At 43.2% G+C, this 11,032-nt stretch overlaps 1 pseudogene; it reads left to right on the top strand.

Moving 5' to 3' along the window:
• Positions 1-2,224: 2,224 nt before the first annotated feature.
• LOC124049013 lies at positions 2,225-10,441 on the top strand (annotated as a pseudogene).
• The last annotated feature ends 591 nt before the right edge of the window (positions 10,442-11,032 follow it).

Genomic DNA, 11,032 nt, shown 5'->3' with positions numbered 1-11,032 from the left:
AAAGTTCACAGAATTGGTTCACATTATTCATGAATACCATGCATACATACAGCTTTATTCATCTGGTTTCATTTCACATTTAAGTGGTGCCTTCCATGAGGCTAATTAGCATTTCTGTCATAGAGGAACCAGGGCAAGGTCTTTGTTTCTCAACACTGTTGCTAAGGAACCTGTTAAAATGTTTTATTGAAAAGGTGTTGCTCACAATGCCACACGGGGTCTTTGTAGCCTAAAATTGTTCTCTCCGGGATGCCATAGGTTAATGGGGACTTGGTCACACATTAGTGGTCATGGTTTGAAGGGATAATGCTTTTGTCAAATTAACTAAAAAAGTTACATTTATTTTGCATTTTAGCTAACCCTAATCCATTTCCTAACCTTAACCTAATTATCCTAACCCGATAAGTTCATTTCCCTCACCTGTTGCATAAATTCCAACTGTTATAAAAAGTTAAATCTGACAAAAGCTGTATGCCATCCAGTTAAAACCCACATTAGTGGTATTATGTAAATGGCTGGAGGGGGGTTTGGAGTTGAAGGAAATTAATCTGATTATTATTATATTCATGTGCTTTCCCTCCACTGCCATATGTATTATCACTGATCATGGGCCTTTTCTTTTCCTAATCGGGTTATATAGTATATTAAAATATGCTCCAAAAGGACAGAGAGTCATTGGACCATGGGATGCATACAGTACCTCATTCAACTTTGTGTGAGCATAAATACTATAGGTGATCTCTTTTTAGGGGATATTTGGTGCTTAAATGTTGTATTATCCTGATAAATCTGGTTATTGTTCTGTAATCCTGTTTGTTGCATTATCCTTATGAACAAATATAATCATTAAACGTAAAGAGTCCCTTTTAATCAGAGGTATTATCAGATCAGATAAGCCCACATCGGCATCCACAGAGAAAGACAGGAGATTATTGGATGCCTAGACCGGGATGCTACTGCAATAACGCTCTGCAGTTTAAAGTGATGAAATTAGAATTATTAATCAGCCATTGATTAATCATTTTGACACACTGCCTAATTTCCCGGCAGGACAGGGGACTCCAAAGGGTATTTGTGAGGGATGCGCACACTTAAATCAACAGGATGTAATACGATTTGTAAGGCTGTTCCGCTGGGATTTAATACTCCATTAACACAGGGGCATGTCACTGTAAAATTAAAACACATCATAAAGATACACACAAACCAATAGTTATGCCACATACTAGGCTACACTAAGCACACTTAACTTTGCACTTGCAAAAAGCATACTTTGCACCTATCTTGAGTTAGTTTCTTTCAGTCAAGGGGTTTCAAAAAATCTACCATCCATGATGATTGATTCACCTGGTTGATTGTTGATATACTTAGAAAGTTTATGTAAATGTAACAATATTTAACCGTAAGTCAGGGCTGGACTACAGCATTTGGGGCCCAGGGGGGCTTTTTTAGGAAAACAGATTTTTAATTGGGGGGAGACAGCTAACTTTGCTTTTCAACACATTTTGTGTAGAAGAAATGTGCCGTTTTATAATGCTATTCTACACATCTTGTAATGAGGCTATGAGAAAATGTAGAAAATTTAAAGCTCTTTTCCAGCCATTCTACACTTTTCATGGGTCAGAGAAAAAGTGTGCTGTTTAATAGCTCCTCTCATGCTATTGTTCACATTTTGCCATGAGGCTAAGAGAGAATTTTGAGCTTTTAAAGCTAATTTTCTGCAATTCTACACATTCGGCTATCATACGCTATCTGGGGGTGCCCCCAACCTCCTGGGGGCCCACAACCATTCGGTAATCCCAACCTGCAGTAAGTAATATTACTTTATCACAATTCCATGTAGTCTATGAACCAGCTTTCATCATCGACCTAGGTTCCTGGAGTGCCGCAGGATTTTGTCCCAACTGTACACCACACCAGACCAGACCAACTGAGCTAATTGATCAGTTCAGTGATTGCCTAAATTCAACACACCTGGTCTTCCAGGTTGGTTAAATCAAAAATAGGAAGTGCCTGCAGCACTCCAGGACCAGGGTTGCCTAACCCTGACATAGAGAAGGATAGAGACCTCTAGTGGCCAAAAGGTTGTACTAGCATGGGCAGCGTAATTGAGGGTTTCTAACGTAGTCAACTGGGTGGGACTACCATTAGCTGATGCCTCCGGGTGACCCTGTTGGAGTCATGTCAAACCGGGTCATCAGGAGGGATCAGCCTATTGTGAAGAAGAAAATGTACTACTTTAAAATGGAGATGCATGGGCAGCGCCATTGAGGCTCACAGACGCTATAATGGCACAAATACAAAGATGAGGCCTCTATCTATCTCTATGGCCTAGATCTACTAAAACTTTTTGGAGGTGGCAACACTGCCATCTACCTACAATATTGTACCTAGCTCTTCCTTCAGGCACGATCCACGCGGGAGCGTACGTTCGCGTGCCACATCCTTCAGTGTACATAATTTCGCTTCGCTATGCTGTTTCTGATAGAAACGCGGTAGATTGGAACCCATAGATAGGACGAGGATACATATACATAGATAGGACTAGGATACATATATTTGATGAACTGGAAAGTCTGGCCATTTTTTTGTCGAGGGAGGTAAGCAACGTAAGTTAACCCAGTGCATGTTGAGATGAGGCTATTTTGAAAACAAATTGCTTTGTCAGCCCGTAGCATTGTTAGCTGCTGCCTGCCACATTTAGCCGCTAAACTAAGCCAGCTAACGGTAGCTCACAAGCTGATGGCAGTACAGAACTAGCTACCACAGTTAACTGGCTGGCTAGCTAGCAAGCAAACGTTAGTGCTAGCTTGCAGATGTTAGGTAACGTCAGTTATCCAAAGCAAAGCTATGTAATTACTGGTGGTTATAGTTTCAGCCACGTTTAAATTTGATTGGCTTATTGGCTATCTTACTTCCGGTGTTTAAGCGTTTTGTAGTCATGTGCCCCTCACCTGGTAGCTACCCAGCTAACTGTAGTTAGCTATGCTCCTAATTGGTTTGATATAGATAATCACAATATCAACAAAGCCCCTCTGAACCATTTCTGCTTTGTCTATCCAGGTGTCAATTGGATTCTGAATCGTGACCGCGTCTCGTCTAACTATAATTTTCTATGGCTGCCCCAGCCATGCAACAGCCCAGTTACCTTCTGGTTAGTATATTGTGTTGCTGCTCGTCATAAGCAACATGTGAACCTCTTGTTGCCTACTTGAATTTGTGACAATGCCAAGTCATTGTCACATAATAGCTAGCATAGTACCGTGGCAGCAGTAACTGTCGTCAGCAGTAATGTTGTTGTCTTTTCTTCACAGGCCAACCTGAAAATGGACTCGACCACCAAGCCTTTTCTCCAGTGTTGCCAGGAGCTGGTCAAGGTCATTGATGACTACCCTGCAAAGGTTCAGTTTGTCTGTATAAGCCAGTGTCGTTTATACAGAGGGGGGGGAAAGCATGTTTCTGTCAATAGTTAATATCCATCAATATCCATGTCAAAGTTTAGTCAGTCAGCATGTCAGCTTTGTGCCTGAACCTGGTTCAACTCAACCATGTTACCTAAAAACATTCATCCTCTGTTATTATCTCACTCTGCAGGAGCTGCACCTGATTTTCCCCTGGCTGGTAGAGAGTGTTTTTGGCAGTCTGGATGGTGTCATCGTGGGCTGGAACTTGGGATTTCTGCAGGCGTGCAGCAATCAGTACAACATCATTATGGACTTTCTAAACCCTAGGTAGTCTGTCATCCTATGTCTGTCTTTGTGTTCCCGTGTCTTTCTGTCCACTGTCTACCTTTATGACGTTGAATTTTAGAAAAGCAGTAATTTACTGATGTTAATTATGATCGTGTGATTTTCAGTGGTCCAATGATGAAGCTTGTGTACAAGCTTCAAGCAGAGGAGTACAAATATGAAATACCAGTCAGCTTCCTGCCTGTAAGTCACATCTCTTTTTAAATGTAACTTTTTATTTGATACATAGCAAGGTCTTCCACAACTTTTTTTTACACTAACCACTTTATTATTTCTCCTCCCCTCTCGCAGGGTCCTGTAAAGGTGTCCATACAGGAAGGCATTCTCCCAGATTGCCCACTTTTAAACAACAAGCTGCATTTTCCTTTGTCTGGTCTGCAGACACTCAGCCTGGCACTCAGTATCCTTGACGCTTAAACTCACTCGGCCCTCGCTTTCTCAAAAACATTGTTGACAATGTATGTTTGTGATTTGGTGTGTTTTAAAGTCTGGTGGTATGTCCTTAACCCTCTTCAGATCCCTTTGAATATTACATGTTTATGTTTGCCTCCAGTCTCATAACACCAAAGGTAACGATGCTCAACTGTCATAACAATATCTTATTTTGGTAGTTTGTGATACGTGAATCAGACTATATTATTTAACCTCATACAAGTGTTTTGATGTTGTGTTCTCAGAACTACTCTCAAAGACAGCATGTGAGCAGCTTGGATAGTGCATACTTTGTGCTAGTGGACACCTACCTCAAGTATTTCCTTCCTACAGAGGGCAGTGTTCCCCCTTCTCCATTCACCTACAAAAGAGGCTCTGTGTCTCCACCTGCTCCCAGGTACTCTACAGTGGGGATAGAACTCTAAAGTCAGGTGTGACAGAGCGCTAGCAGGGTTGTGATCAGTGGGGTGATAACATTTGAAGGATGCTACCTTAACTTATCCAATAAGAGCACATACTTTCTTATTCCTTTGCCTCCTTTTAGTTTCTCTTTCCTTCCTAATGCTAGGAAACTCAGTGCGCACTGTCATGTCTTTGGTGTCCAGGGCTCCCAGCGTACCTTTTGCAGGGTATGGCATCCACAGCACCAGCCTCCTTAAGCGCCACATATCCCATCAGCCCTCAGTCACTGCTGACCCTGCAGCCCAGGAGATCTGGAGGTCAGAGGCATTACTACAGGTGAGCCGCCTTCATTTGTCAGCCATGAATGGATTTGGTGTGAACTGTCAGTCAGGTGTTTAGGGAATCGGGAATAAGACGTGTGTGTGTGTGTGTTATCCCCAGGTGTTTGTGGAGATGTGGCTGAATCACTACTCCCTGGAGATGTATCAGAAGCTGCAGTCCCCCCAGGTGAAGGTAAGAGCATGTCACACATGGCCCTTCCCACTACCAGACTCAACCCCTTCACCTGCACTGCAATACCGCACGACTGACTGGCTGATCTCTATCCCCACCCCCACACACACACACGAAACACAGCAGGGCTCACCCCATTGAGTACCATTGGCCTTCCCCCACTCCCACACTGGCATTTGCCTCACATGGTGATCTGCATCAAATCAACCTGTCCCCTGGCTTTCACAACTGGGACACAAAACGGGTCCCAATGTACTCTTTTTAACTAGAGGGGAATATTTCTATCTGAATAAGATGTGCACTCTCTCATCTGGGCTATAGAAATGTGATTTGTATCCATCTCCTTTTTGACTGTATATGAGTTTGTTTTTTAATGCCATTTCTAATGCATTTTTCAGGGTAACTGGAAAATCAGACAGAGGGAGGTCTGGCTTCAGTTGGTCTTGACTGTCTTTATTTGCATAGATTATGAAACATGAATACTGTCAAAATTATCAAAGTTCAATGTCAACCCAATCAAAAAAGGGCATGGGATCAGGCATTTCTAATTTTATCTGAAAGGCAGGCTTTTTGTTTGGAGGATTTTCTTTTGTTGCTGAATTATTGGCATATGGGCAACTGCAGTGCAAATTTACTGCACTTATTTGTGTATGTGTATCTGGTAGTAGTGCTTTTGCTTCTCTCAGACCTGTGCATGCTGTCTGTGGCTCCATTCACTGTTTCAGTACCCTTGTGTTGTTTATTTGGCTGTTAAGCTGTTTGCCATCTCTACATCCATTCAATATAATCTAGCCAAGTCTTTTTCATTATCCATACACCTCTCAAATCCCCAAAGGCGTAAAAGCCATTCTTCCTATCCCTGCTATCACCTAGTAGCCTAGTACATATACCATCTTCTGTTAGAATGTATAGTTAAAGTATGTGGTCATCCATAGTGTAAAAGATGCAGTACTCCCTCTCCCCCTTAAAAGAAACTACCGGTCATGGCCATTGGACCGAAACAATCCTTTTACCTTTTGAACCGTTCTTCCCAAAAACCTCTAACAAATCTGTTTTTAACCATGTTTTGTGTCCCTCATTGTAGAGAAGAATGGTTTTCTTTCCTGTGTTTGGGGTGAAAGGGCTACTACATTACTCTAACTGCCATAGTATTGTGTTCATGTGGTCAATATATTTCTGTTTGTCTTTATCCTTTGTTTTGTTTCTACTCGTTTTCTCCCCTTTTTGGTCTTCACCCCTTTTTCTTTGGATGCACCCTATCCTTTGTATTCATGTTCACCTCCCTCTTCTCTCTCCTATTCCCCCCCCCACTGTAATGTTGTTTCCCTCCTCTTCATCCCCTGGTTGTGATGGGTCGTACAGCTGGCGCTGCTGCAGTATCGCCTCAGTATGTCCAGCATGCTGTGCCAACCCCTGACCCCTCCTGGCTCTGGAACCCTCGACACGTACCAAGTACTTTCCCTTTTCATTCAATCCCTCTAGGCTTGCTGGAGGTAAACCTAGGCTCTGAAGACAGAGTAGCGTTAAGCTTAGGACAGGAAGGTCAAGGGTACTTCTCTTCAAGAAAGCATTTGAATGCTGTTACAGTGCATTCTATAAAAACCAACTGCCTGAACGCAACCAGTCGAAGACCTATCCTTGGATGGGCCCCATTTTGACAGCACACCATTTTGACATCTCACAGTAGAATATGGCCCATAGAGAAATATTAATAATTTGAAGAGATTGACATTTTAATTTGTGCGCATGTGCACGCACCCTTTTTCTTTTAAAGCATGTCTTGCTATGTGGTTAATGTGTGTACCATTTCTTTCTCATTTCACATTTTTCCATTCTGCGCAAACAATACTACAGTATTCAAAACCTCAATAACCACATTGCCCTAAATCAATGAATTCATCATCAAATTGTCTACCTCATTCTCTAAGAATAATGGGCCTGAATCTCAATTTAAAGTATGTGCCTGTTTCTGAGCTAGACACATTGAATGCCTTTTCCAGATGGACTTTTTCAACAGCATGGTCATTTGAGAAACAGTACCAGGAATAGGGGTTATTGTTATCCGAGGAGCTTCTTATGATTGGCTGCTGTCCCTGTGGATTTGTGTATGACTGGCTGTTTCAGGAGCCATTCACCCCAACAGAGGAGCACGTTCTGGTGGTTCGTCTCCTAGTGAAGCACCTCCATGCCTTCTCCTGCAGCCTGAAACCTGAGCAGGTCTCCTCCTCGGCTCACTCCCACACCAGCCCCCTGGAGGAGTTGAAGAGGTGAGCTGAGCAGTGAGCACCACCAGGGTCAGACATTAGGGTCGACATTCTCTCAACTTTATTGTAACTTTAATGGTCTGGATCTAGTTTGGCCTCTAATTCACTGTTGGTCTGTCTCTAGGGTGGTGGTACATCGTTTTGTCCAGCAGAAGCTATATGTGTTCCTCCAGCACTGCTTTGGCCACTGGCCTTTAGATGCCTCTTTCAGAGTGGTAGGTATCACAGCTCAATCCTCAACCTTCTCAGCTTGGGTGAGGTGTTGGTGTCAATCACAACTTCTCATTGGGTCCAACCAATACAACTCACCACCTCTATAATGGAGATAAAAATGTTTGTGTGCTCTTATCGCCACTGTAAAAACCATTATCTCTACGTTTAGGTGTTGGAGACGTGGCTTAGCTACATCCAGCCATGGAGGTACACAGGAGAGAAGACCAATCCTCAGACAGACCAGAACAAAGTTGTACCTGAGAAATGGTGAGTTATTTGTTGGATCACCAGATGGGTCAGGCTGAATAAATGTGTTTGTAGTGCTTCCTTCAAGTCTTTGACTCTGCAGTACTGACAAGGAATTAGATATGTCTTATTGCTTCCTCACACTTTTACATTAATCTTCCTAACCAGTTTTTCTCAACAAAAAATTCAGGAGCATGTTTGTTCAGGAGAACCTGCTCATGTACACCAAGCTCTTTCAGGGCTTCCTTAACAGGGTGGTACGCACAGACCTGGTCAACGTCAAAAATGCACTAATGGTCTTCAGGGTGGCCAAAGTCTTTGCTCAGCCAAACCTATCGGAGATGATTCAGAAAGGTATGGACAAAAACAGTCACCCAGCCTTATGATACTTGTGTGATGTATATGCACTAATAGTCATGTAATGGTCCAGCTACAGCAGTCTCAGCTGTCACTGCCCTGTCCTAATGTAATTCTCCTGTCCTTCCACTTCCTGTCCCTCTCCAGGAGAGCAGCTGTTTCTGGAGCCGGAGCATGTCCTCCACCACCGGCAGCACCGGTGCTTCCTCTCGCCGGGCCACGGTGGCAGCTTTTTATCGGCCCGGCAGCCTGTGGTGACAGACAGGGTGTTCAGGGTGAAGAGCCACGTGTATGGTCTGGAGGGCCAGGACTGTCAGTATAAACAGATGTTCGGCACTGAGCTGAGGGGCACGGTGAGTGGAGCGGAGGGGACCATACTAGCGATCGAGTTCATTTCAATTCCAGACAGTTTTCAAATTCTGAAATTGAGCCCAACTTTGGGAGAAAATATCTGAGATTTCTAAGCGAATCACAAACTTGCAGTATCAAATCGCAATACATATCGTATCTGCACCTAAGTATCGTGAGGTCCCTGGAAATTCCCAGTGCTAGTAAAATGAGCTAGCTATATTCTGCAAGATTAGATCTCTCTGAACTGCACTCTGTTGCTGTTGCTTGCTGACTGTCTTGGTAAGACTACGTTCTTCTTGTTTATCACAAGACCCAACCGCCTAGGCCTGCCCTTTTTGCTTAGATGGACCAACTATAAACGTGGTCAGTTGTCATCCTCCTTTGGTGTAGGTCTTGAAGCTCATTCAGATCATCGACCAGGCGAGGCAGACCGCCAAGAAGATATCAGATCAGTCAGCTGAGGTGGCGGCCAACAACTCCTTCATGTCCTGGTTTGGAATGGGCTCCCCTGACCTCAACTACACCTTCAATGGAGGAGAGGTGGATGACACCGGGGCGTGTGTTAAGAAGACCCATGAGTTTCTGGAGAGGTCACTGGACTACCTCTGTCAGATATTTCGGGTAGGTTTACATATTACTTTTCCTGAACATTTAGCATGAACTAATGCAGACTTAATTCCTCAACTCATGCTATGTTTTGTCGTCTACAGCTGAATGCAGGACAACTGTCTCAGCTGATGGCTACCCTAGGCTCTGGTCAGGATGATGGGAACTCCAAGCAGCTACCAGACTGTGTTCAAGGGGAGAATGGACTCATCCTCACAGACCTGGGCCGGATGCAGGTCAGACTACTTATTCAACTATAATAACCAAACCCCAACACACATGCATCCCTTATGATATATCTCCACACTGTTAAATATGTGATGTTTTTGCAGGTCATCAATGGACTGCGTAGATTTGAGATAGAGTACCAAGGGGACCCAGAGCTTCAGCCCATCAGGAGCTATGAGAACGCCATCCTGGTCAGACTGTTCTTCAAGATCTCATCTCTGGTGAATGAGAGGGTATGTGACATGGCATTTCTTTGCAATTTACAAAACTGATACGCTGAACCTGTCATCTCTATTTTGACTGTGAGACCTCAGCAGTGCTGTTAACTATCATGATCCATTCTGAAATATGTACATCTGTTGTATACACACAAAAGCTGAACTAAGAGAAAATGGGTTTCCATAGAAGTCAGAATTCTGTCTGTTTTGGCCTGTCATAATTGTTGCCTCTCCCATCCAAAGTTTGGAGGTCACATGGATGCTCTGTGCTCGCGGCCGGACTTCCTGGGCCAGTTGGGACGGCACTACCTGGCCAGCCCCGAGGCCGCGGCGGATGGCAGCGCAGGAGCCCAGAGACGCGACTAACAGCAGAGAGGTACCGACGGCCGCGGCTAAGCCTGCGCATGCTGGCGAGCTACAGAACCCTGCTGATGCTTCTACTGCTCTACCTGTTTGGGGCACTGTTCTCATTCGGCCCCATGTCCAGCACACTACTCATCCTTACAGGAGGTTTTCTCTACGGACTCTTAAGTTGCCCTGTTTGGAGATAAACTCAAGTTCCAGTAACAGGAGAATGAAATGGCTTTTTTTGCCACTTGCCTTCATGCTTGGGCCACCTATTGTGATAAATGTTGTTTCTTTTTAATATTGTAAATCAATTCAAGCACGTTGCTGTTTGGATGACGTTGCGCTAAATATTAATATTTTTAAGCAGTTTTACTGGTTGATATGTGAAGGATAGTTGTTTAACATTCAATATCTTGTTAGAATTTTAAATCAGTCACTTGAACAATGAAAGGATGGAGGTTATTTTCCTCAAACTAAAAGATTTACATGTGTAATAAAGACTCTTGCACTAGTATTTTTTACCTCAATGGTAGAGGAAAATGTAGGTTTCTGCCGAAATAGACACACTCGAACGTATTTATTTTTTCATGAGCTGGCCATGAACAATTACTGTTTTTAAAAAAAATGCTGAGTTGTCCTAACTTTTGAGGACACAAGCTCAAGTACAAATAATATGAACATTATTTGTACTTGAAATACCGAATACAATATCAGCATGTAATGTGGCTAGTTAGTTGTAAAATCTCCTAAAATAAATGCACTATCAATTTAGGAGTCTACAATCTCATCATGTTCAACCTGCTGATCAATGTGCCTCAGCGTAGTCCTCATTCGCAACGGTATATACCTTTGAGGAAGTGCATTCTGGGGGATTCTAAGAATTAGCACGAATTTATCAACAAAAGTACAACATAAATATTTTCTGAGATGTGAGATAATTAACTTGCTATACATAGTATCGTATAGCGTTGGAATTGAGACGTTACGCACTTTCTATGAAAATAGGCCAGTTTCTCGACATAACAACCGCGTTCATAACTGGTAAATCGGAATTCTCGGACTTCCGTGTTCAGTAAATTGAAAGCATCTGGGGAGAAAAAAGAGC

Source organism: Oncorhynchus gorbuscha, linkage group LG11 (assembly GCF_021184085.1).
Source record: "Oncorhynchus gorbuscha isolate QuinsamMale2020 ecotype Even-year linkage group LG11, OgorEven_v1.0, whole genome shotgun sequence".
NCBI lineage: Eukaryota > Metazoa > Chordata > Actinopteri > Salmoniformes > Salmonidae > Oncorhynchus > Oncorhynchus gorbuscha.
This window is presented reverse-complemented; position numbering and strand designations above follow the sequence as displayed.